Source organism: Etheostoma spectabile, unplaced genomic scaffold, assembly GCF_008692095.1.
Source record: "Etheostoma spectabile isolate EspeVRDwgs_2016 unplaced genomic scaffold, UIUC_Espe_1.0 scaffold00001853, whole genome shotgun sequence".
In the NCBI taxonomy this organism is placed as follows: Eukaryota; Metazoa; Chordata; class Actinopteri; order Perciformes; family Percidae; genus Etheostoma; species Etheostoma spectabile.
The window spans coordinates 1-26,500 of record NW_022602819.1 but is presented as its reverse complement, the minus strand read 5'-3'; the positions used below and the strand labels follow the sequence as shown (position 1 = coordinate 26,500).

Here is a 26,500-nt window from a genome sequence, read left to right as displayed (position 1 = left end):
ACTATCAGCACTTCTGTTACCTTTTCCTGTGAAATGACTGTACTATTGTTTACTGTTTTTTTTCTCTACATAGGATTGAGGGTCAGGGACGACGAGGGGGAAGGCCTCCTATGTTCACAGAACAGCGAGAGGGACATAGTAAACATGGTTTTGGCCAACAATGCTATAACCCTCAATCAGCTCCAAGCTAACATTGTCAATAACCACGTCGGTTTCAACAATATCCATCAGGTCTCAACATCAACACTGGCACGCATCCTAATAAAAAACATATTCAAATGAAGCAAATTTATCGAGTGCCTTTCGAGCGCAATTCCGAAAGGGTGAAACGACTGCTGCATGATTATGCAGAGGTATGTATTCACCTAAGCATTGTGATCTTGCATACTGTCTCATAATCTTTTACTGTACTGTAATATGTATACTAGATCTACACTGAACACAATTTTGCCTGACACTGTTCTTCAGAGAGTTTTACAAATGGATGGAGAGGAGATCCAGCATGAGTTCATCTACGTAGATGAGGCTGGGTTCAACCTGACGAGAACACGAAGGAGGGGAAGAAACATCATTGGCCACAGGGCTATAGTCAATGTCCCAGGGCAACGTGGGGGTAATAGAACACTCTGTGCAGCCATTACACAGAATGGGGTCCTCCACCGCCATGCCCATATGGGCCCTTACAACACAGCACTCATACTCACATTCTTGGACCAATTGCACAACATAACAGCAGCAAATCAAATCGATCATATGCAATACATTGTTGTCTGGGACAATGTGTCTTTCCACCGCTCTGCTCTGGTTCAGAACTGGTTTCAGCAACATCCACATTTCACCGTCCTATATCTTCCACCATACTCTCCATTTCTCAACCCTATAGAAGAGTTTTTCTCGGCATGGCGGTGGAAGGTATATGATCTCCGTCTCCAGGCTGAGGTACCCCTCATCCAAGCCATGGAGGAGGCCTGTGACCAGATGGAGGTAGCAGCAATACAAGGATGGATTCGTCATTCAAGACGTTTCTTTCCAAGGTGTCTTGCTAATGACAACATTGCCTGCGATGTTGATGAAATTCTCTGGCCAGATCCAGCTAGGCGAAGAGACAATGTCTAGTGTTTTTTACAATACGTAAAGTGACATTTTGTTACAGTATTATGAATCTCCATGTCAACATTTTGGTCGTGTTGAGAAATAAATGAGTTTCTTCAGTCTGCAACATTGGTCTTGTGTAGCGTTTGGTGAATTTACATTATATTTGTACTTTGATGGTAGCCAACTCTAATCATAGGGAAGTAGAAGTGCTAAAAGTGTTTTAGGTTTATCAGAGCAGAGTGTAACTCGTGCAAACAGAGTATAGTAATGTGAAACGTGTGTTTCATATGGTAACAAAGTGTGGTTTTTAAACAGAACTGTATAGTTTTTACAAGAGTGTTTTATTATGCAAAGGATCTGTAGTGTTTTGCTAGTTGGGTGTGTGGTTGTGCTAATTGTGTGTAGTGTTTTGAAAACACGGGCCCTGTTTTGAAAATCGTGCTTAAGCAATCCAAAAAAACTGTAACAACCAGGTGACTCCTCAACATGCCCCCACCAACATAAGCTTACTTTAAACTAGATGTGGAAAGTTGAAAGGTTGAATGTTTTCACCTGTGCTGTGGCTTAAAAACAGGTTCTACCGAGATTTGAACTCAGATCCCTGGATTCAGAGTCCAGAGTGCTAACCATTACACCATGGAACCTTCAAAAGAGTTTGCTAGGCAGTTTCTTTCATTATATCTACATGTGTGATATTAAAGGCACACAACAATCACAACAATTAAAATATCACGCCCCAATATATTCTCGGTTTTGAGTCCTCACCCCTACTATTTTCGACATGGCCAGACGTAATCCGGCTAAGAAGCAGCACTTTTCAGGGGTGGAGATTGAAACCCTGACATCTCAGTTTAATTTGCAGTAAAGTATACACCTACATGTAAAGTGTACCCATATTTAAATAAACACACGGTAGCAAAGTTTATGCAGTGTTTTTTAATTTTACTCGTGTTTTTTTTCGTGAGTCAGTGTAAATATTAGTGCAAATCAGTGTTACACTGTTTTTCAGGTTGTTGTGGCCGAGTGGTTAAGGCGATGGACTTGAAATCCATTGGGGTCTCCCCTCGCAGGTTCGAATCCTGCCAACAACGAGAGGTGCTCTTTAATTGCGGTCACACATCTCATTATGACAAACGGCAGATGTGCCTTCATGGATAACACTATAATATCAAATAGTTACTGGAAGCCGCTGATGCATCTCTGAGCATTTATTTTCATTCTCAATGCACAGATGTGTTGCAGTTGATATGGCTTTGGTTCCCAGCCAGTAACTTTCTTTGAGTGACGTTACTTGCTTTATTCGTCAAGAAGTAACCAGAAAGGTTACTCTCCCAACCAGGTTTGATAAAACATTAGATCTCTGTTATATCGCACAAATAAGGGAGCATAACAATCAATCAATCTGCCTCCATGAGGATCCACAGACATAGACATGTTCCACCACCCGCAATTAAGCCTGTCTCCTCAGCTTCTAGACGCCGCTGCATCACCTCGCATCTACGTTTGTGACAGTTTCTCACAGTTAGCAAAGCTCACATAAAGCAAATGCTTGTGGCTTAAAGATCGAGCTCCCTGGAGTGATCCAACTCTGGGATTTATCCTTCTGCAGAAGACCATAGAGGCAGCTTCTCCAATTTCTGAGTAACAGGAAAATAGCCTGATAAGCATACATGTGCAGCACGACCTCAAAAGGCCATAAAGCAAATGTTTGTGGCTTAAAGATCAAGTTGGCGCTCATAAAACATCAGCCAGGCGCAGTCTCTTTGGCGCAATAGGTCAGCGCAGTCGGCTATTAACTGAAAGGATGGTGGTTCAAGTCCACCCATAGACGATTGTTGCTTAAATAACCTGGAGTTAGCCAACTCTAGGATCTATGAGCTCAAAGATAACCCAAGTGGACTTTTATCAGAAGGTACAGTTCTGCAAACCATGTACATATTCATCTTTGCAGTCATTGGTATGCAGGTCACTTGATGTAATACAAGCAAATACATAAGGCCCCACCCAACAGTTTAGTGATAGGTGGCGTGCAACTGTATGTAAATGATCAAGCTTGTTCCTGTGACCAAGAAACCACCAGCAAAATGACTGATACATCATCAGTTCCAGAACTTTCTTGGATGCCAAGTATTTGAATTCAAAGTCAGATTTCAATTGACATGTAAGAAAAATGCAATGCACGTCCAGCTTCTACATTTCAGCATGAGTCAGCTTCCCCAATTTCTGAGTAACAGGAAAATAGCCTGATAAGCATACATGTGCAGCTCAACCTCAAAAAGCCATAAAGCAAATGTTTGTGGCTTAAAGATCGAGCTCCCGCTCATAAAACATCAGACAGGCGCAGTCTCTGTGGCGCAATAGGTCAGCGCAGTCGGCTGTTAACCGAAAGGATGGTGGTTCAAGTCCACCCAGGGACGATTGTTGCTTAAATAACCCGGAGTGCGTCAACTCTGGGATTTATCCTTCTTCAGAGACCATAGAGCAGCCCAAAGATAACCCAAGTGGCCTTACCTCTATTAGAACAGTACAGTACAAGTACAGAATAGTACAGTTCTGCAAACCATGTAAATATTAATCTTTACGGTCATCAGAGATGGGAAGTAACAAACACAAATACTTCATTACTGTACTCCAGTTGAATTTTCAGGTATTTTTACTTTACTATTTATTTTTTGGGCGACTTTTTACTTCTACTCGAATATTGGTACTTTCTACTCCCTACATTTTACAAAATTGGCTTGTTACTTTAGTTTTGTACTAAAGGTTGTCTATCAGGTGTGATTTGGAGTCCATGTCGGAGAATAGCGCGGACATGCACCTCACACCACGAGCAGGCGCGCACGGCACACGGAGACAAAAGTGAGAGTAAAGAAAAAGAGACTAGCTGTCTGGAGGATAATCAGCTGAGAATGTGTGTGCGTCTTTGAGAACTGTAAGTCATAGAACTGATGTTGTCAGTTCATGTAAGCCTGTTGTTGTATTGGTCTGTAGTTCTGGTACATTTAAAAGTTAGCTTGTTTACGTTCTTCTACTGTTGGCTAGGTTACACCTGGCTGTTGATTCGATATAATGGCGATTGTTGAACGTCCTTGCTCATTAAGATAATGTATTAGTAGTTGGTTTATTGTTATTATTTACTAGCATATATGATTCCTATACATTGTGTATGGTAGCCTTTACAATGTTGTTTATTTCATTTATTACCACACACACATTCATAGCAGAGCTGCCCCCCCCCCATGTTTATACTGATGATTGATTGTAATAAATCAACAGAGAGAAGTTGTCTCCATCTGTGTTTTAAAAGACACACCTGGGCCGAAGTTGGAAACCACAATCAGCTTTAAATCCAGTCCTAATCTAGTCCTCAATAAATTTCAAATAATTTCCCTGGAGTTACCATTACAAAATTTAATCTAATTAAATTGGAACTGTTGGAGAAATCCTTCTATAAACTGACAACTGACTCCATGATGAATTAACACAGCGTTTATTCTTGTGGTCAACAGATGAAATGCGTTTCCGGGCAGTTTTACGTGCACGGACCTGATGGAAACTTGTCTAGTACAGAGGTTCCCCAAAAGGCACTTTAACAATAGCGTGCTCAGGGTTATATTGGTTCCCTTGTGGGGCCTGATTGGTCAGCTATACTGTTGCTGGGGCACACTCCCTGCTCTGCCTCTTCCCTCTTCCTTCTTGCCTGTCTATTATTTTCAGTTATCATTTACTTCACAAGACAGCTATGTTCACTCCCTTCTTAGTTTGTACGTACTGTTCTCTGAGTTATCAGACCGTCCTCGAACTTCAGTGTCCTTGGCCTCACCATCTCCTCTTCTCGTGCTCACTGTAGCTTATCTGACTAAGATAGCCCTCCTGTTCTCTCCCTCCTAGCTGTACCCCAGCTGAAAGCATAATGTATAATATGTCACACATACACACACTCTTATTTAGTCTTTGGTTAATTCAGTATATACTTTAAGCCAGCTTTTACGTGGCCGTTCCTGAGTGCCCTGTTCATCACCACCTCAGTCATTGTATTATTTTCCCACAAATTCCCCCTTTTCGCACCTACTAGGTGCGAACACTTTTTACACTAACTGCAGTGCCTCAACGTCCTCCCCGTCCTCAGGCATGGTGAGTAATGGCAGCATCCCAGCGGAATAGGGAGGCGGCGCTTTTTCTTTGGACAAGGCAGTGGTGATGAGCCGGGATATCATGGTCCGCAGGCAGGGCACACAGCAACACCCACAGGTAACTAGAATAGCGAGAAAAACAGCAATAGATGTCAAACAAGCAGTGATAAGATTCTTCCATTTGCCAAAAAGGTTGTCATCCACCCCTCCAATGGATTTGATACACCTGAGGCGTCATGCATCTCCTGGGAAAGGGCTCGAAGTTGGTTCAAAGCCCTGGTGACCTTCCCATCCGGGGCAGTGTTGTTAGGGATGACCGTACAGCACATCTCTCCGAACATGGAACAGACTCCTCCTTTTTCAGCCAACAGCATGTCCAGCGCCATCCTATTCTGGAGCGCCATGAGGGACGTTGGGGCCATCTGCTCGGCCAGGCCTTCGATGGCATCCCTAGTTGCATTGCTCAAGCGTAAAACATTATAATGCACAAAATTTATCCTATCTACATTTTTGCTGGGAGTGACGGGGAAGATGGCTGAAAGCAGTGGTATACTCTCAAATCCTGCGGCTATTTGATCTGCCAATTTGTATTCATTCGGGACACCCCTAGGAACTCCTATGCTGTCTATATAGGTTGGGGTTCCCGCCCATGGATCAAAAGCCGGGCCTTGCATACTACGGGCCCTGCGCCTTCTCTTTACGGTCAGTTGCACAGCCTTATGGTGGGTATAGTGGACTCTACTCCCCACCAAAGATATGGGCATAGCTAATCTAACCATAGCACAAACTCCTGACGTTTGATTTGGGAACTTTATCTGGGAGTACAACCTAAGACCACCACAATAGTAGAATAGTCCTATTCTAGCCACTGGGCCTAGGGCTGTTTTGTTTTGTACAGTTGTATTACACCAGTCTGGGGGTATATCACCTAGTTTGATTGTGGGCTTGCTTGATCCGGTGAGATTGAAACAGTGATATCTTGCACCCTCCCCCTTTATGGCGGTAAAATACCCTGGTTTTTCAAAGCCTGGGGGAAAGAGGGATGCTAGGGTAGTACAATTGCGGGAAGCTGTCTTAGAGTGTGTGAAGTTCAACATGCATGCATATCCTGCTGGGTCCTCATTAGGAAACAACGGGGCCGGGTTAGTGAACATGACTGGTCTAGCTGTGGCACAGGCCACGCACCCTTCCATGTGTTGTTCTTTGGCATTCTGTATTAGCCACCTGATCCATAAATTGTCCTGGCCTGCACCTGCTGATAACTCTAACACATCTTCCACCCTCATTTAGAGAAGTCCTGCACTATTACGTCTTCCTCCTTCGGGGGGGGGTTTACTGTAGTCTCTGCCATGTCAGTGTCATTCTGTGTGTGCGTGAGGGGATCCAAAATATTTATCTGCAGGGGGGTTATCTGGTCACTTCCTGCTATCCATACACCTATGGCTAACATCCACACATCCTGACCGTTCCTGCTCCCAATTGCTCTATTTACTGACAGGGTTATGGGATTTTTCGTGGGGTCTGAACTATAGTCCCGCTGTATAGATAATATCTCCCATTCATCTTGTTGTACCCACCCATCTCTTTTGTCTGTCAACCTCGCCCATGGTTTCCACCCTCCTGTTGTCCAACCCGCGTCATACCAGCTGTTACAGAGACTACCTTTCACCTGTCCGGAAGCGCTCCTTTCACAGTCCTCTACCTTTTGATAGTCGTCACAGATGTACACATCTGTGTTTTTTTGTAGAAACTATTATACCCCCCGCAGTCTATAGCCTGACACAAATCAAAGGTAAATGACGTGGTTGAGTCTCTCACATAGGGGAGAGTCAATCTGGCACCGCACCTTGGGGATGGGCCCTTAGTGTGTTGCTTCACTACTGCCCAAACTGCTCTTCTTTTCTCTCGTCTAGTTTCATTTCCTTTGTTACTGAGAGGTGGTTGGACACTACCGGGTGATTGTTCTTTGTGGTCTCGGTCCCCATACGCATGTTCCAACCCCAGAATTAATGCTGCAACTCCCACTACTACTACTACTGCTAGGACAACTGTTGTCTTTTTCCCAAACCCCATTGCCTTCCAAGTTATGGGTACTACGCGGGGGCTGTTCCCCGCCAAAACATCTCTTCCATCTATACATTTTGGATTGCTTTTCTAATTTCTGCCAATGGGCGGCTAGGAGGTGCGGCTGGGGCACAATGTGTCAGGTGGTGCCAAGGTGCTCCTTTTTTACCTTTAACCTGGACCGAGTGTGAAGTAACCTCCCTCACTTCATACGGCCCGGACCACCTGGGGTCAGTCCACTTCCTCTTGTGAACTTTGACCCTGACCCAGTCGCCTACCTTGACAGGTAGTGTTGCTTCCTCCTGCGGTTTCCTGTTCGCCAACTGGATCTGCGTAGAAAGGGCTGAAACCAGAGATGTTAGCTTTTTCATATAGTCTGTCATTTCTATTTGCTGAACATCTAACATTGGCATGTGGCCTCCATCTAGTGGAGGTCCTGGCATTTTTCTCCCTGTCATTATTTCGTGTGGGGTCAAATGTGTTTCTCGTCCTTCTGAGGACCTCATAGCCATGAGGGCCAATGGGAGCGCTTCTACCCATGTTAACTTGCTTCCTGCACATGCCTTGGCTATCTTAGCCTTCAATGTCTGGTTTGCTCTTTCCACCATTCCCTGTGACTGTGGATGATAAACTGATCCGAAGGCATGAGTGATTCCCAGGGCCTGTTCTACTTCTCTTAGTAGTTTGTTGTTAAAATGTGTGCCATTATCTGACCTTATTTGCCTGGGGACCCCATACCTCGGGATGAGTTCAGTTTTGAGCCATTTCACCACTGTTTTTGTGCGTCCTCTTTTCTGGTGGGAATGGCTTCTACCCACCTAGAGAACCTGTCTACCATCACCAGAAGATACCTTTTTCCCCCTACCACATTTTCTGCGCCCATATCAGTATAATCTATACTGATATCTTGAAAACAAGCTGTGGGGACTGGGTACGCTCCTTTTAGTGTGGTGTATGGTTTCTGAACATTATGCTCTCCACACACCCTGCATTCCTGACAAAAATGTGTCACCATGTCCCTCAAATTGGGGTGCCACCACAGCTCAGACAGATTCAGGAGAGTCTGTTTTCTTCCTTCATGTGTTGGTCTGTGTGCCTCAGGTAGCAACATTCTGCACATCTCGGCTGATGCTGCTATCTTTCCTTGATGAGACCTCCATATCCCATCTTTGTCTTTTGTGGCGCCGCTCCGCTGCCACTGATTCCATTCATAGGCTCCTGCCTTTTTCTGCATTTCTAGAATGTCTTTAGGCTCCAGTGCCATTGGTTGTGATTCTATCTCTTTCGATAGTACCATCTGTTTTGGGGAGTATCCTCCCGCTCTTTTGGCTGCAGAATCTGCTGCCTCGTTTCCTGCACTTACTCTTCCTTGCCCTGCGTCATGTCCTTTGCATTTCATTATGGACACCTTTAGTGGAGCGGCAATAGCCTCCACTAGCTCCATTATCTCCTTCTGATGTTTATGGGCATTCCTGCAGAGGTGACGTATCCTCGCCTTTTCCACATGATCGCGTCCAAGTGTGCTGTTCCATGAGCATAAGCAGAGTCTGTAAAAATGTTCACTGTTCTTCCTTTGGCTAGCAGAAGGGCTGCGATCAGAGCTTTTATTTCTGCTTCTGTGCTGACGCTGGTTGGTTTATTATTCCTGCTTCCAATGTCTGATGTGTTCCATCTGGGTGTTGTTGGACTACTGCATATGATGCTTTGTTAGTCCCATCCTTTGTTTTGTAGCAACATCCGTCTGTGTAGAGCCACATGTCAGCCGACATGTCTGGTACGTTTTCCAGATCTGACCTTATTCTGCTTTCTTGGGCTGCTTCTTCCTCGCAAACATGTGGCACTCCCTGTCTACTCATACTGTTGGCCATGTTTATTCCTTCTGATGAGTAGGTGATGTGCGGTTGGGTACAGGCAGTCTGCAGTTTTGTTCTCCTTGTGGCACTGTATGCAAATTCCATGCTGGCCAAAAAAGCTGTGACACCATGTGTGGTGTGGATTGTTATTGGATGGCACATTACAATATGTGCTGTTTTGTCAATGGATTTTGCCAGCGCCGCTACATAGCGGGCACAGGTTGTCTGTCCTTTTTCCACTGTATCCAGCCTTGATGAGTGGTACATCAGTACATGTCTGTCTCCCCCTTTTTTCTGAAATAAAATGGCATTGAGAAAGCCATTGTTTTCAGAAACATCCATATGAAATGGGAGTGAGTAGTCTGGGGAGGTGAGTGTCTCTGCCCTTGCTAGGGCACTTTGAGGTCAGAGAAGGCGGCCTCGGCCTCTGTTGTCCATAGGAGGGGGGCGGTGAGACAGCGATGACCAGCAGCAGCCACCAGTTCCCTGAGCGATGTAGTTCTGTTGGTATAGTCAGGGATATGTGAGCGGCTGTATCCTGTGAGGCCCAGAAAAGACAGCATGTCTGCAACTGTGAGGGGAAGCGGGTGATGCAGAATAGCCTGTCTATGGCTGGGAGACACCCCAAGGCCTGCTGATGAAATTTGTCTGCCCAGAAAGAGGACTTGTCTCCTAGCAACTTGTACTTTGTCCCTTTTGACCTTGTAGCCTTTTGAGGCTAGGAATGTCAGCAGTGCCATTGTCTGTTCCACACAGGTGAGGGGATCTGTAGCAGCCAGCAGAAGGTCGTCCACATACTGTATGAGGACCACAGTTGTGGGGAGTTGCAGCTGCAGAAGATGAGATTTGAGGATCCTGTTGAACAGTCCAGGTGAGTCTCTGTATCCCTGTGGCAATCTGGAATACGTGTATTGTTGACCATTGAAAGTGAATGCAAAGTACTCCTGTGAGTCTTGGTGTAGGGGCACAGAGAAGAAAGCATTGGCCAGGTCAACCACTGTGAAGTGGGTGAAGGAGGGGTTAAGTGATGTCAAAGAGACATGTGGGTCTGGGACAGGATGCACAGCTGGGACAGTAATGTCATTAATGGGTCTGAAGTCCTGCACCATGCGCCATCCTTTTCTCCAGCTTTGGGGACAGGTAAAATGGGAGTGTTCCAGGGAGAACGAGTGGGATATATGACACCAGCTTCTAGAGTCCCTGAATGGTTGGAGCTATGCCTTGGACCTGGTCAGGGGTGAGTCTATACTGTGGTCTGTGAATGACTGTGTGGTGCTGCGGTCTGATTGTAACAGTCACAGGATGTGTTTCTAAGAGTCCAGTGTCATATGGGCCGGTGGTGAACAGATGCTGGGGAAGAGTTAGTAGGGCGGTAGCTGCGCTGGGATGGTCAGTGCAGGGAGTCCATGTTCTCTGGGGAGTGGGAGAACTTCAGGCAATGTTTTCTCTGTTGTGTGAGGCCCTTTAAAGCACCACATGTCTTCAGCGTCAGTGTCAGCTTTTAGAAGGCCAGGTGTGGAGGTGGGGAGCCATTTTAATGTTAGTGCACGTTTTATCATAGGGCCCAGGATCTGGCCTGCTGGCCAAATCCTACTGCGAGTGTGACATGCGGGGAAGAAGATTCCCAGAGTGTGTACCAGTCTTCAGAGGAGTGCGTTAAGACCACAGAAGCAGCCACCCCTTCTTTACCACAATATATGCCTCTGCATAAGAGAAGTGGGTGCTGTCCTTGCATGTTTGTCTCCCAGTCATCTTGATATGGGGTGTCCAGGTCGTCAGCTACATGTAGAGTACAGTGTACTTGTGGGAGTGGGGACATGTAGGGGTGCAGTCTGTATATGGCTGGTTTCAGGATGTTGAATGCATGTTGAATGGAGGGTGTGTCAGGGCCTGTGGGAAGCAGGCGTAACCATATACATATTGGTGTAGTTCTGACACTGGGGTTGGTGTGAGGGAGAGAATGGTGACTGGGGAATCAGGAGTGGATACTGGAGGAACAGGAGTGACATGAATGCCATCCACATTCATCCATATGCACAGATTCAATTTACACATAAGATCTCTTCCTAATAAATTTACTGGGCATGCAGGGGAAAGCAAAAAAGAATGTGTGTGTGTTTGTGAGTTAAATTCGGTTAACAATGGCTGTGTGAAGTGCTGTAAGATAGGGGTCCCACTGACTCCCATAACTGACTGAGTTTGAGCTGAGGAGGGAAGTAGGTGGAATTTAGACAGGAGAACGTTGCTCCTGTGTCTGCCAGCATTACATGTGGTTTACCTTGAATAGTGAGGGTAATGAGGGGTTCTGTGGTCAGACCAAAATGAAAATCAGTGGGAGGACACCTTCATTGTGGACCCTGTTGGTCATACCATTGCTGTTGTAGGGCCTGATTAGCGGGGGACAGTGGCCATGGCTCACCGGGGTATGGTTGGGGTGAGGGATTTCTCCCTGGCCCTCTAGGGGGCTGTGGTGGGGGCTCTTGGCATTCTCTTGCATAGTGGCCTTGCTGACCACAGTTGTAGCAAAGGAAGTAGGGCTGAGAGGTCCTTCCTCCAGGCCTGGACCTAGTCATTCCTCCTCCTCTCTGAAAACCTCGCCCTCTTCCTCTTGTGGGCCAATTTTGCTGGCTCGTGTTCGCTGGCCATGGTGGTTGTGGGGGTGGTGGCCAGGAAGCTTGTGCTCTCTGTAAGAGTTGAGTGACTGCTTCCAACACTGGGGCTTCTGACTGTTGGGGGTTCTGTGAGACTGTCATTGTTTAGCTTTGCTGGGCTTGGGCTTGTTTAATTCTTCCAGTGTTTCTTCAACAATTGAGTTTGTAGTCTTTTTAATTCATCTTCTTGTTGCTCTGCTCCTTTTTGGTGTTTTGACAGGAAATGACGCACATTCTCGCCCCATGTTGCATCGGTCATTGTTTGCAGGCCTACTACTCCTCCTAACTGTGTCTGAACTGCTGTGGGTAATCCCCCTAGTACCCCATGGCGGACAGCGCCACTGTGGCGGCGGACTGGTCCCACTGTTCCTCTCATAGCACGCTGCCAAATCTTTTTTGCTCTATCTGCATAGGCATCAAAATTTCGTTCACTTAGTCTTTTTAAATCATGCCAGCTGCATGATCCCCAACTGTGGGATACATGCGGTGCAGCTCAGCCCAAATGCCAGGGGTTACTGCTGATGCAGGCACTGATGCGGGAACAGTGGGTCCAGCTCCCCCTCTGGTGAGGGCAGCACTAGCTTCATCTGCTCCCATTACTCTACCCAATACTGCTCTGAGATCTCCCAAACACAGCTGCACTCCTGCTGTAAGACTATTGAAAGCTGTGAGGAATGCTCAGCCCCTCCTGTCAGGGAGGGATTTTGCACACAGAGCATCTAAGTCACCAAACTGTAAGGGGTGTACATCAACAGTCCTCCTCCTCTCCTCTACTGGGCGGAGTGGGCATTGTAGCCCCGCCTCTGGTGTGTGGCGCGTCTGCTCTTCCTCACTGAGCTCATTCACTGTTCGACGCAGCTGCTCTTGCTGCTCTTTTATCTCTCTGAACTCTTTGTTAAGTCTTTCCCTTATTCTAGTTGATCTTCGCAGCATAACTTCGTCAGGGTCCTCGTTGGTAAATTTACCTTTAAATGTGCCTGCTACAAAACGTCTTGAGGACTTTGTGATCTAGATCTGGGCCTGCGTTTATGTCGTTTTTTAGTCATTTCCATAGAGCTAGAGCTTCTGTCTGTTTGCTCACTTTCCCTGCTGCTGTCTGACTGTTCGCTATCTTCCTTACTTCCTGAGTCTTGTGGGTACTATGGTGAGGTGGACTGGGTCCTTTTACTGACATGTGAAAATGCTCTGGATTTTGTTGGCAAAAAGACGCTGAATATGGGTACTAGCTTTGCTTGGGCCGGCTGGGACTGTGGCCGCTGGTTGTGGTGGAGCCGCTGCTGCTCCCCCTGACGCTGACTGTACCATTAATTTAGATAACATTCTAAATCCTGTACGCGGCCCTCTAATGCCGGTATCAATGGGTCCTGTGGTACGTCTATTTGTAATGCATTTGGCTGTAAATGGGCAGTTACCACTGGGGCTTGGACTGTGGGTTTTGATGCCGTTGGACCTGTATACGGCGGCGGTGGAGCGGAAATTCTTAGGTTTCTTATGTCTGGATAAAAGGGTTTGTTGGCGGGGGCGCCTCAGTGGGCAGCGGGGTTTTCTCTGCGCTAGCGTTTTATTCTGTTCAGCTTCTGTCTCAGTTTTTGTGAACTTTTGTCATCTTGTTTTGTCAATCCCAATTGTTTCTGTATTGCATTTGTCATTTTCAACCCCACCCATATTTCTCTTCTTTCTGCGCTTCATACTCCTTCTGCTTTGGTTTAGTCAATTAACCATTTTCTTTTCTTTTCCTCCTCTGCCTGCCTTTCCGCATACTCCACTTACTTTTTTCATACTTCACTATTTCATTCACTTTCTCCGGGGACGCGCCCCTTCTCCCTCAATCTCCCTCCTCTCTCCCATTCTTTCACAATCTCTTTTGCTACTTTCTCCTCTCCTTTATTGCCATACTTTTTCACTGCCCCTACTAACACTTTACCATAAGGGGTCGTCATTTTACAACAAATAAGCAGTGAGAAAAAATCCAACAAGCCAAACCACAACAAAAATCACACATGCAACAACAAACAACTTTTTTCATTAAGACTCCATCTAGAGCCTTTTTATGTACATCTCTATAATCTTTACAACTTAAAAAGTGACCTCTCACTCCTTTGCACAAATACACTCGCGGTGGACTCGTAATATTACAATGACAATCTGTTAACTGCAATTCTTTTTCAGGTTGTTCACACAGAACCAAGGGTGGCAATTCACAATCACTCATCTGAACTATCTGTCCTTAGCAGTCTCCTACCTCGTCACCCATCTGGACGTATTTCCTCTGACTATTTGTCCCTTTTCCCTCCTACCGCCACCCTATTATTCAACAATTCTCTCACAACTCTCTAGTTGTTTTTCTCTCTTTTAATCACATCACATGCCCCAACATTTCATCTGTTTATATCCCTTTAATTACAGCACATTCAATCCTTTTTTCGCTTAAAACACACTTACGACAGTTGAAATGTGATCACATCAATTAGTTTTCAGCCAATAACAGAATTTTGATTTTAAACAGGCTTCTGCTTACCTTTTTTGTTGAGAGCTCTCAGTGATCACAACAATCGCAGTATCGCCGCTCAGGTCCCCTTCACGGGCTGCGGGATGTCAGTCCGGTGGCTGAGCTGAACCGGACCGTGGACACAATGCCAAGGTCCAGTTGGATTCTCCTGTCCAATTACGTTATCACGTCAGGGTCACCAAATTTGTTGGAGAAATCCTTCTATAAACTGACAACTGACTCCATGATGAATTAACACAGCGTTTATTCTTGTGGTCAACAGATGAAATGCGTTTCCGGGCAGTTTTACGTGCACGGACCTGATGGAACTTGTCTAGTACAGAGGTTCCCCAAAAAGGCACTTTAACAATAGCGTGCTCAGGGTTATATTGGTTCCCCTTGTGGGGCCTGATTGGTCAGCTATACTGTTGCTGGGCACACTCCCTGCTGCCTCTTCCCTCTTCCTTCTTGCCTGTCTATTATTTTCAGTTATCATTTACTTCACAAGACAGCTATGTTCACTCCCTTCTTAGTTTGTACGTCCTGTTCTCTGAGTTATCAGACCGTCCTCGAACTTCAGTGTCCTTGGCCTCACCATCTCCTCTTCTCGTGCTCACTGTAGCTTATCTGACTAAGATAGCCCTCCTGTTCTCTCCCTCCTAGCTGTACCCCAGCTGCAAAGCATAATGTATAATATGTCCACATACACACACTCTTATTTAGTCTTTGGTTAATTCAGTATACTTTAAGCCAGCTTTTACGTGGCCGTTCCTGAGTGCCCTGTTCATCACCACCTCAGTCATTGTATTATTTTCCCACAGAACATACACAGACTTCTCACAAAATCACACTTGAATTCATATCTTGCTACTCGGTCAGAATCTTATTAACCTGGAGTCCCAGTCTCTGTCAATATAAATAGCTATATGTTTATATATGTTTTAGCCTATTGGCAGACGGCCATTTAAAATGTAGGCAATGGCATATAAGAATAAAGAATAAAGAGTCTTTTCTCCATGTCCACTGTAGTTTCTCAGTGTGCTCTCTAGTAACATCTGTCTGGTCCAGGTAGCTTTGTCATTCATAAGGCTACTTTTACTTTTATATTTTAAGTATATTGCTAAGCCTGTACAGATGAAAGGAGAGATGAAATGTGTCAGTAATATATGAGATTGTTGGCTGAAGTATGGAGATACTAATATGCATTACTTAAAAGAGAAAACTAAAAATATTCTATGGTCATGTAAGTATGTGTTTTCCAATAAAAAGATTGACTTGAGAATAATTACTTGGTCTATAAATGATGCTCAGAGGCCCCACATGGCCCACCTTGTTCGCAATGGGTCAGCGCAGTCGGCTGTTAACCGAAAGGATGGTGGTTCAAGTCCACCCAGGACGTTTGTTGCTTAAATAATCTGGAGTAAGCTAACTCTAGGTTTATCATTCTGCAGGTAAATATAGAGCAGCCCAAAGATAACCCAGTGGCCTTACCTTTATCTGAAGGTACAGTTCTGAAAACCATGTACTGTACGTATTAATCTTTACGGTCATTGGTATGCAGGTCACGTGATGTAATACAGCAAATACATGAGGCCAGACAGAGACAAAAGTGAAGAAAAGAAAAAGAGACTAGCTGTCTGGAGAATAATCAGCTGAGGTCGTGTGCGTCTTTGAGAACTGTAAGTCATATAACTGATGTTGTCAGTTCATTTAAACTAATGAGGAAGAATTGACAAATCAAAATCAAGTCCAGGAACTTATTCTTTCAAACATCACACCTGAGTCTCTCAAGTCCTGATCATTCCCTGACCGGGAATTGAACCCGGGCCTCGGCGTGAGAGCGCCGAATCCTAGCCACTAGACCTCAGGGATCACACAGCTTTCAAATTTATCTTTGTAGATGTGATTTTTCTTTTCTTTTCACTTACTGGAATGACTCATATTGTTTTAGGCGGAGTGGCGCCTGGCTAGAGCTTCAGAAGGCAGGACATGACAGATTCACATCTGTCACATAGTCATTTTTAGTCTTAAATACCAAGTCTCTTGCTGTTCCTTGACTATCGGCCACCCCTGCTTTGCATCGCTCCCGGTATGTAGAAAAAAATCTGTTATGCACCTTTGCATTGCACTAAAATGTCAAAATTTGGACCTGAATCCCAATAACATTACTTGACACTCCCATACATTGGTTTTTCAGTTAAAAATTTTGGTTTAGGGGTTTAGTTACCTGCTTGAATTGTTATTGAGATGGAGGCAGATGATGTTTTTATGACCCATCAATGATGACAAAAGGACACATCCTCTGTCGAGGGTCTGCTTTAAAGAATGGTCCCTCTTTAAAACGTTAAACTAATGAGAAGAATTTGACAAATCAACCAAAAACTTACTCTTTTAAATCTGTCTGTATCTGTCAAGTCCTGACCATTCCCTGACCGGGAATTGAACCCCGGCCGCGGCGGTGAGGGCGCCAAATCCTAGCCATTAGACCATCAGGGAGTTACTCATCAAATTTAATTTACATATTGTTGGTTATATTGTTTTAGGCAAGAAATGGCGCATGGTTAGAGATTTTAGAAGGCAGTGGTGCAAAATGCAAAACTGCCTGTTTTCGATTTAATTACATGGTAATAATACAAAAACAGAGGTTGTAGTGATTCTGGAAAGCTTCCGGTAGTTTCTGAAATAAAAACCATGAATCAGTGGTGGAAAATGCAAAACTACCTGTTTTCTATTTTATGACGTAGTAAGACAGAGTGTAGTGATTACCTGGAAATGCTTCTGGTAGTTACTGTCAAACACCATGATCAGTGGTGGAAAATGCAAAACTGCCTGTTTCAATTTTATTACATTGTAATATTAGAATAACAGGTTGCAGAGATTAGAGGTTGCAGAGATTACCTGGAAATACTTACCATGAATATGTCTTGTCCTTCACGTAGTAACGCTGTGCAATCTGACCAGCAGCTAAACACCCTTCCACCATCAAGCACTGGCGACCGGATCCTTGTAACACGTTTATTTGAGTACAAAGGGTGAAACTGGAGAAAACACAATGACCATTACTTAGATAGTAATGAGTCATAGATATTAAACAAATATATTTGTAAAAACAATATAACTACACAACAGGCTAGCAAAATGTAAGATGAAATAAGAAACACGTAATGTTTGTTATACTGTGTACGTAGTATAACCTATGTTGGGATTCTAAATAACTAAGATATACTTACATGTGGCATTACCCAATAAAAGTGGCAAACTAGCTTACTGAAGTATCGTCAGTTAGGGCTGAACAATTTTGTGTTTTAACATTGACATCGCGATGTGCGCATGCGCGAAAGTCACATTGCAGGACGTTACGATGTTGATGTTAATACTTTTTTGCTGCTTGATAGAAAAGTAACCTTTCACCGTTTCTCCTTTACATGATTATTACCATCCGACCGTTCCCCTTTAAGACAGGTAGCCATGTGGGCACGTGTGTATGTGACGTTAGTCCGACGGGGTTTGGTATGGGAAGTGAGGCTCTCCGTGTGTAGTTGGGGTTTTATGTTCTCCTCAAATACAAACTAAACCCCCTGATTAATGCAACATAATCACAACGTCTCCCGGCCATCTCCCACCGCAGAAAGCTGCAACCAGTCAGGCTAAAGCTAATATAGTTAGCTTAAAGAAACACAGCAGAAAGGCGCTACCAGCCAGGCTAAAGCTAAAATAGTTAGCTTAAAGAAACAAGCAGAAAGCTGCTACCAGCCAGGCTAAAGCTAATATAGTTTAGCCTAAAGAAACAAGCAGAAAGGCGCTACCAGCCAGGCTAAAGCTAATATATTAGCTTAAAGAAACTGCAGAAAAGCTGCTACCAGCCAGGCTAGCTAAAATAATTAGCTTAAAGAAACAGCAGAAGCGCTGCTACCAGCCAGGCTAAAGCTAATACAACTAGCCCAAAGAAACAAGGGGTCCGTCTGTCCCACTAACGTTACGTTTTGGAGCCGCGACACTGGAACGTAACACTAATCTACTATAGAAGTCTGTGTCTGATCTACAGTGGGTACGGAAAGTATTCAGACCCCTTTAAATTTTTCACTCTTTGTTTCATTGCAGCCATTTTCCAAAAATCAAAAAGTTCATTTTATTTCTCAGTAATGTACACTCACCCCATCTTGGACAGAAAAAAACAGAAATGTAGAAATTTTTGCAAATTTATTAAAAAGAAAACCTGAAATATCACATGGTCATAAGTATTCAGACCCTTTGCCGTGACCCTCATATGTAACTCAGGTGCTGTCTATTTCTTCTGATCATCCTTGAGATGGTTCTACACCTTCATTGGAGTCCAGCTGTGTTTGATTATACTGATTGGACTTGATTAGGAAAGCCACACCCTGTCTATATAACCTTACAGCTCACAGTGCATGTCAGAGCAAATGACAATCATGAGGTCAAAGGAACTGCCTGAAGAGCTCAGAGACAGAATTGTGGCAAGGCACAGATCTGGTCAAGGTTACAAAAAATTTCTGCTGCACTTAGGTTCCTAAGAGCACAGTGGCCTCCATAATCCTCAATGGAAGACGTTTGGGACGACCAGAACCCTTCCTAGAGCTGGCGTCCGGCCAAACTGAGCTATCGGGGAGAAGACCCTTGGTGAGAGAGGCAAAGAAGAACCCAATGGTCACTGTGGCTGAGCTCCAGAGATGCAGTCGGGAGATGGGAGAAAGTTGTAGTAAGTCAACCATCACTGCAGCAATCCACCAGTCGGGGCTTTATGGCAGAGTGGCCCGACGGAAGCCTCTCCTCAGTGCAAGACACATGAAAGCCCGCATGGAGTTTGCTAAAAAACACCTGAAGGACTCCAAGATGGTGATAAATAAATCCTCTGGTCTGATGAGACCAAGATAGAACTTTTTGGCCTTAATTCTAAGCGGTATGTGTGGAGAAAACCAGCACCTGCTCATCACCTGTCCAATACAGTCTCAACAGTGAAGCATGGTGGTGGCAGCATCATGCTGTGGGGGTGTTTTTCAGCTGCAGGGACAGGACGACTGGTTGCAATCGAGGGAAAGATGAATGCGGCCAGTACAGGGATATCCTGGACGAAAACCTTTTCCAGAGTGCTCTGGACCTCAGACTGGGCCGAAGGTTTTACCTTCCACAAGACATGACCTAAGCACACCGCTAAAATACGAGGAGTGGCTTCACAACAACTCCGTGGCTGTTCTTGAATGGCCCAGCCAGAGCCCTGACTTAAACCCAATTGAGCATCTCTGGAGAGACCTGAAAATGACTGTCCACCAACGTTTTACCATCCACCTGACAGAACTGGGAGTGATCTGCAAGGAGGAATGGCAGAGGATACCCAAATCCAAATGTGAAAAACTTGTTGCATCTTTCCCAAAACGACTCATGGCTGTATTAGATCAAAGGGTGCTTCTACTAAATACTGAACAAAGGGTCTGATACTTATGACCATGTGATATTTCAGTTTTTGTTTTTAATAAATATGCAAAAATTTCTAAATTTCTGTTTTTTTCTGTCAAGATGGTTGCTGAGTGTACATTACTGAGAAATAAATGACTTTTTTGATTTTTGGAAAAAGGCTGCAATGAAACAAAGAGTGAAAAATTTAAAGGGGTCTGAATACTTTCCGTACCCACTGTAACGTCATTTCCCACTGACTGAACTGTTCTTGGAGACCACAGAGTTTGTTTTTAGTGCGCTTGACGTGCAGGTCTGGTCAGTTTATCAACTAACGAGTTGAGTCAAAACAGTTTGTCAAAATGGGAAAGGTCATGTTTTTTATTGCAAATTACAGTTCTAAAATTATTCTTTAAAATATGTCCATTTAACATTAAAAACAATCATGAAACACATACTACTTAGATAGAACAAACCTGTTTCAGTGGCAATGAAATGATTCCAGAGACGTGGACCCTCTGGCACAGCGATACTTGGTCAGGACAACACCCCCCTTCTTGGTGGTACCCATCTCTGTATAAAGCTGCCACCCCAGGCAGGTCCTGGATGCACTTGACGTGTTGTTGCTGCACACGCCAGATGTGCTCCATGCGCACCTGGTCCAGCAGTGGCAACCCCATGAGGTCTTCCTGTTTGCCCCTCCCAGTTCCTGCCACTCATGAGGCTGTTGGTGGCCTCCTCAACGCGTGTCTCCTGAGACAGTACTGACTCAGCTCCTTCTTACTAATCTTTGCATCCACCACACGATCAGTCATGGCCCACCACCAACGAGAGAGGTTCTCCTGCATCCCACTCAAATTGTGCAGGCAGAGAGACAGCTCATGAAGGTGGGGTAGAGGAATGAGCGTCATGGTACACTCGACAGCCAGCCTTCGCATGAAGTACCAGATGTCCATCCCGTATGTGGAGGTCTGGCCACTCTCCAAACCTTGTCTGCAGCTTGCTGGACCTCACCCAACGCAGCAACCATAGTCCACATACAGCAGCAGTGGGGGTGCAATAGCTGACTGATGATGTATCAGTCATTTTGTTGGTGGTTTCTTGGTCACAGCAACAAGCTTGATCATTGACATACAGTTGCACGCTACGAATCACAAAACTGTCGGGTGGGGCCTTATGTATTTGCTTGTATTACATAAAGGGACTTGCATACCATGGCTGCAAAGATTAATATGTACATGGTTTGCAGATTGCATCTTCTGATAGACATAAGTTCACTTGGGTTATCTTTGGGCTGCTCTATGGTCTTCTGCAGAACAATAATCACAGAGTTAGCTCACTCCAGGTTATTTAAGCAACGAATGTCCCTGGTGGACTTGAACCACCATCCTTTCGGATAACCCGACTGCGCTGACCTATTGCGCCACAGAGACTGTGCATGTCCAATATTTTATGAGCGTAAGCTCAATCTTTCAAGTATTTGCTTTATGGCTTTTTGAGGTTGAGCTGCACATGTATGCTTAATCAAAGAAGAAAGTCTTAAGCCTACTCTTACATGTGGAGATGGTGTCTGCCTCCTGAACCCCAAACTGGAACCTGGTTCCACAGTAGAGGAGCTTGATAGCTGAACGCTCTGGCTCCCTTCTACTTTTGGAGACTCTAGGAACCACAAGGACCCTGCATTCTGGGAGCGCAGTGCTCTGGTGGGGTAATAAGGTACTATGAGCTCTTTAAGATAAGATGGTGCCTGAACATGAAGAGCTTTGGTTAGGTGAGAAGAAGGATTTTAAATTAAAAAAAATGAACACAGAAATGTGTTTCTGCCCTGTGTCGAACAGGGACCTTTTCGCGTGTGAGGCAAACATGATAACCATTACACTACAGAAACTCATGAACTTTATCTTTTGCATGTTTGTTGGGAAATGCACCATTCATATTTTACTGTAATGTTTGAAATGCTTTTAGACATGTTAATTTTTGACACAAAGAGATTTTAAACTGGATTCATTCCAGATTCTTTGTCATGAATTTGAGTGAGAGCAAATATGTAGTAAACTTAAATACATCTACATGTATTAACTGTGGCATAAAGGCTAGAATAGCGCCACCTATCAATTGATGTGCCAAATTAGAACTTGCGCATTCCTCGTAGTATAATGGACAGTATCTCCGCCTGTCACGTGGTAGCTCGTGGTTTTTCGATTCCCCGACGGGAGATTTTTCTACCAGCTTAGCCTCGAGGAGTCCCAGCAAATGCGTTGGACTGTTCATGAGGGAAAGCGGGCCTTGGCTCAGGCTGTGTTCAGCATGGGAGTAGAACCCTAACCCCTTATGGGAATATTGTCAAGCCATGGAAAGAGCACAACTCCTGACATGAACACCGTCTCAAGGCGCAGCAGGAGTGGAAGAAAGTCTGGGCACCTTAGAATTCCTCTTATGCTCTTTGCAGATGATGTTGGTTCTGTTGACTTCATCAGGCAGTGATCTGAAGCGCCCACTGGGCAGATTAAAGTCCAGTGCCAAGCAGTCGGGATCTGAAGCTCTAGCCAGGCGCCATTCCTCGCCTGAAACAATATGAGCATTCCAGTAAGTGAAAAAGAACTCACATCTACAAAGATAAATGTGACAGATGTGCTCTCCCTGATGGTCTAGTGGCTAGGATTCAGCGCTTTCACACGCACCGCAGCGCCCACACTCATACCCGGTCAGGGGATGGTCACACTCATACCCACCGTACACCCATAAGTGCTTGTTGTTGCTGTCTGATAGTCTGAGGTATAAAGAGAGAGCATACTTCTTAGTTTGTGTCCCAGGAGGTCTTAGTCTACCACTACGTTCTATAACCCTACCAGTCAGATTAACCACAGGAGGTATATCTTTTGCAGCTCTTTTAAAACCTCTACCATCTAAAAAAACGTGCATAGAAGGTTTCTAAGTAGACGCAAAGGCACGCGCTAGATGGCTTAATTAGTGTGACGATGAGTCCAAGGAGACAAAAGTAACGTCTCTAAAATAGAGTCGTGAAGGGTAGTGACCTGACGGTGATCACGAAAGTTGCACTAACATTGACTAATTAGTGTGAAGGTAGTATCAAATTTATAGAATGAATTTTGTTACTTAATGTTTTTTTATTTTTAAACTGTTTAGACTTGTGTTTTATCTGTTTTGTTTTGTTAACTGATTTTGTGTAAAGCACTTTGAATTGCCCTGTTACTGAAATGTGCTATTCAAATAAAACCGCCTTGCCTTACCAAAATACCTGCTGAAGATTCCAGGTCCTCATACATTAAAGCATGCGCTCTAACCACTGAGCTACGTCCCCTGAATTTTTCAGATTTTTGACTGTTTTCTGAGAATAGACTTAGACTCATCTTTATTAATCCTTTTGGGATGACTCCCACAAGGATATTGAAATATCTCTGAATAAAAGAAGAAACTGTGGAAAAACGTAAGGTTAATGTGAATATGGCTTCAAACCTTTAATGCATTTACGGTGGCTGGAAATCAACCTGGGCAAATGATTGCACTTCTATGGTATAAATCATAGTCGAAAAAGTAACACATCTGTTGCCTTTCTGCTGGACCATACAACGTTCACTTGCAAATCTTGTAGCACATCTGGGCATTGAGACTGAAAATAATGCTCAGAGATGCATTTGGTGGAGACAGTGGCTTCTAGTACCATAGATATATATACAAAATGTTTCATGAAGGCACATCTGCGATTTGGTATAATGTGAGGTGTCATTGCTATGCTACCCCCGTTATGGGATGCCTTTTGTTTTGGACGAAGAAGGATTTTTGGACCTTTGCCGGGATAACCCAATGGATTTCTAGTCCATCGCCTTAAACACACTGTGCATGAGTGAAGACAATGAAACCTGTACTAATTTTTCTGTCTATGTCTTTTCTTCTTGCTGACATAGTGCCAAATGTTGTCTGGCTCACTGATGACTTGACTGAACCATTTAATTGTATAACTCAGTGTTAAAATAAAAATAAAAACAAACATGTTTTCTGCCCGGTTTCCAAATCCGTGACCAGTTTCAGCGGAGTCTGATTAAAGGAAACTATACTGTTTAAAAGTGTTGTTGGGTTCCAGCGTTAAACTAATGAGGAAGAATCGACAATCTAAATCAACCAAAACCAGTCCAGGAACTTACTCTTTCAAGTGTTACGCCTGTATCGTCAAGTCCCTGACCATTCCTGACCGAGAATTGAACCAGGCCGCGGCGGTGAGCGCCGAATCCTAGCCACTAGACCATCAGGAATCACATCAATCCAATCATCTTTGTGTGTAGTTTTCCTTGTGAAATGTGAAAAGTGACGTGTAAAAAATAAAGGCTTTAAAAATGTTGGGAAAAACCCACGAAGATTTAAGAAGGAAAATCAGAGGGAGAAGACGGGGACAGATCTGTGGGGAAAACGGGGACAGATCTGTGGGAGAAGACGGGGACAGATCCGAGGAGAAGACTGGACAGATCCGCGGAAAGACGGGGACAGATCTGTGGGAGAAGACAGGGACAGATCAGAGGGAGAAGACGGGACAGATCAGAGGGAAAAGACGGGGCATATCATAGGGAAAAGGACATAAGGGGAGAAACAGGTCAGATCTGTGGCAAGAATACAGGGACATATCGGGACATATAGGGGGAAAAACGGGACAGATCTGTGGGAGAAGACAGGGACATATCAAGAGGGAGAAACGGGAGAGATCTGTGGTAGAAGACGGGGACAGATCCGTGGGAAAATACGGGGACAGATCCGTGGGAAGACAAGGACAGATCCTGCTGGAGACGACGGTGACAGATCAAGACCACAGAGGACCAACCCAACATCATGAAGACAGAGACCGATCCTTTTATTCGTCCTTATTTCTTGTTGGGAGAACAGAATAACTCGGCGGTGATAGGCACCGAATCCAGCCACTAGACCATCAGTGGAATCACATCTATCACGTTTATCTTTGTAGATGTGAGTTTCCTTGTGCAAATGTGAAAAGTGACGTGTAAAAAAAAAAAGGCTTTCCAAATTTTGGGAAAAACCCACGAAGATTTAGAAGAAAATCAGAGGGAAAAGACAAGGACAGATCGGGCAGAAGACGGGGACAGATCATAGGGAGAAGATGGCGACAGATCAGAGGGAAAAGACGGGGACAGATTAGAGGGAAAGACGGGGACAATCAGAGGGAGAAGACTGGGACCAGATCCGTGGGAGAAAGATGGGGACATATCAGAGGGATAGACTGGGACATATCAGAGGGAGAAGACTGGGACATAATCAGAGAAAACCGGGGACATATAAGGGAGAGAAAACGGGGACATATATCTTTGGGAGAAGACGGGGACTATCAGAGGAGAAACTGGGACATATAAGATAGATAATTTGTTTTTATTAGTCCCCAATGGGGAATTACTGCACCACACTCTGTGTACACACGTTTTTTGTTAGTACTCACACAAAGGCCTGAAATACACACACATGCACTATACATGGAGAGATGTCAGTGAGTGGGGGCTGCCAGCTGAACCAGCGCCTGAGCGTACGGTGCCTTGCTCAAAGGCACCTGGCAGTGCCCAGGAGGTGAACTGCCAATCTCTCCAGCCACCAAATTCACGCTCCCAACTTTTTTGGGTCCATACGGGGATTTGAACCATTAACCCTCCGTTTCCCAACCCAACTCCCTATGGACTGAGCTACTGCCACCCAATCAGCCTATCAGAGGGAGCAGGACGGGACGATCAGAGGGAGAAGACGGGGACAGATCAGGGGGGAACAGGGACCAGATCAGAGGGAGAATACGGGACAGACCAAAGGACCAACCACCCTGGAAACTTTGATTCCTAATAATTAACAGAAATAATAAATCTGTCTGCCGAGAAGATGGGGACAGATCCGTCTGGGGAAGACGGGGACAGATCAAAGACCCCCCCCAAAATCACGAAGACATAGACAGATCCTTTATTCGTCCTTATTTCTTGTTGGAGAACAGAATAACCTCAGTTTTTGTTTTTATTTTTTCTGTTTGCGTCCGTTTTTAAAACCCGAGCACCTTATTTAAGTTTTGTTGCATGAATATTTTATTTTGAAAGGTGTAAAACCCACTTCCCTAATAAAACAGGTTGTACTATCTGAGGTTTATTCATAAGTGTGTGTGCGTGTTGCGTGTGCGTGTGTGTGGTGTCCAAAAAACAATGATTCAGTTTGAAATATATTTTCATCACATCCCAATTACTTTTAGTCTTCAAAGCCTCGTAGTAACTCATAGTATAGTACAATATACCCTAGTATATAGTTAAAATATTCAGAAAAAGTCATAGGATAGCGTGTCGAAAATTCATAAAAGTCATAGTTTAGTATGTCAAAAAATTCATAAAGTCATAGTAAGTTCCTAAATTCCTAAAAGTCATACTATGTTTGTCGAAATATTTATAAAATGTTTCTAGTATATTTATGTCAACAATTCATAAAAGTCATAAAGTCATAGTATAGTATGTCAAAAATTCATTAAAAGTCAAAAAAATCATAACAGTCACAGTATAGTTAGTCAAAATATTTATAAAAAGTCAGTATAGTATTTCAAAAACTTCATGAAAGTCATAGTATAGTAATGTCAAAAATTCACAAAGTCATAGAATACACATGTCAACAAATTCATAAAAAGTCATAAAAGTCATAAAAAGTTATAAAAAGTCATAGTAACATGTTGAAAATTCATATAAAGTCTAGTTTAGTATGACAAAAATCATAAAAAGTCATAGTATAGTATGTCACAAAATTCATAGTATAGTATGTATAAAAAAA

The 26,500-nt window shown here is 44.2% G+C and overlaps 3 non-coding genes across 3 annotated transcripts; 2 read left to right on the top strand and 1 right to left on the bottom strand.

Moving 5' to 3' along the window:
- Positions 1 to 2,104: 2,104 nt before the first annotated feature.
- On the top strand, positions 2,105 to 2,186 carry trnas-uga (transfer RNA serine (anticodon UGA)). Its single transcript has one exon. It is a non-coding gene; the product is annotated as a tRNA-Ser (tRNA).
- Positions 2,187 to 3,438: 1,252 nt separating this feature from the next.
- Positions 3,439 to 3,512, top strand: trnan-guu (transfer RNA asparagine (anticodon GUU)). Its single transcript has one exon. It is a non-coding gene; the product is annotated as a tRNA-Asn (tRNA).
- A 17,999-nt stretch (positions 3,513 to 21,511) lies between these two features.
- trnav-cac (transfer RNA valine (anticodon CAC)) lies at positions 21,512 to 21,584 on the bottom strand. Its single transcript has one exon. It is a non-coding gene; the product is annotated as a tRNA-Val (tRNA).
- Positions 21,585 to 26,500: the final 4,916 nt, after the last annotated feature.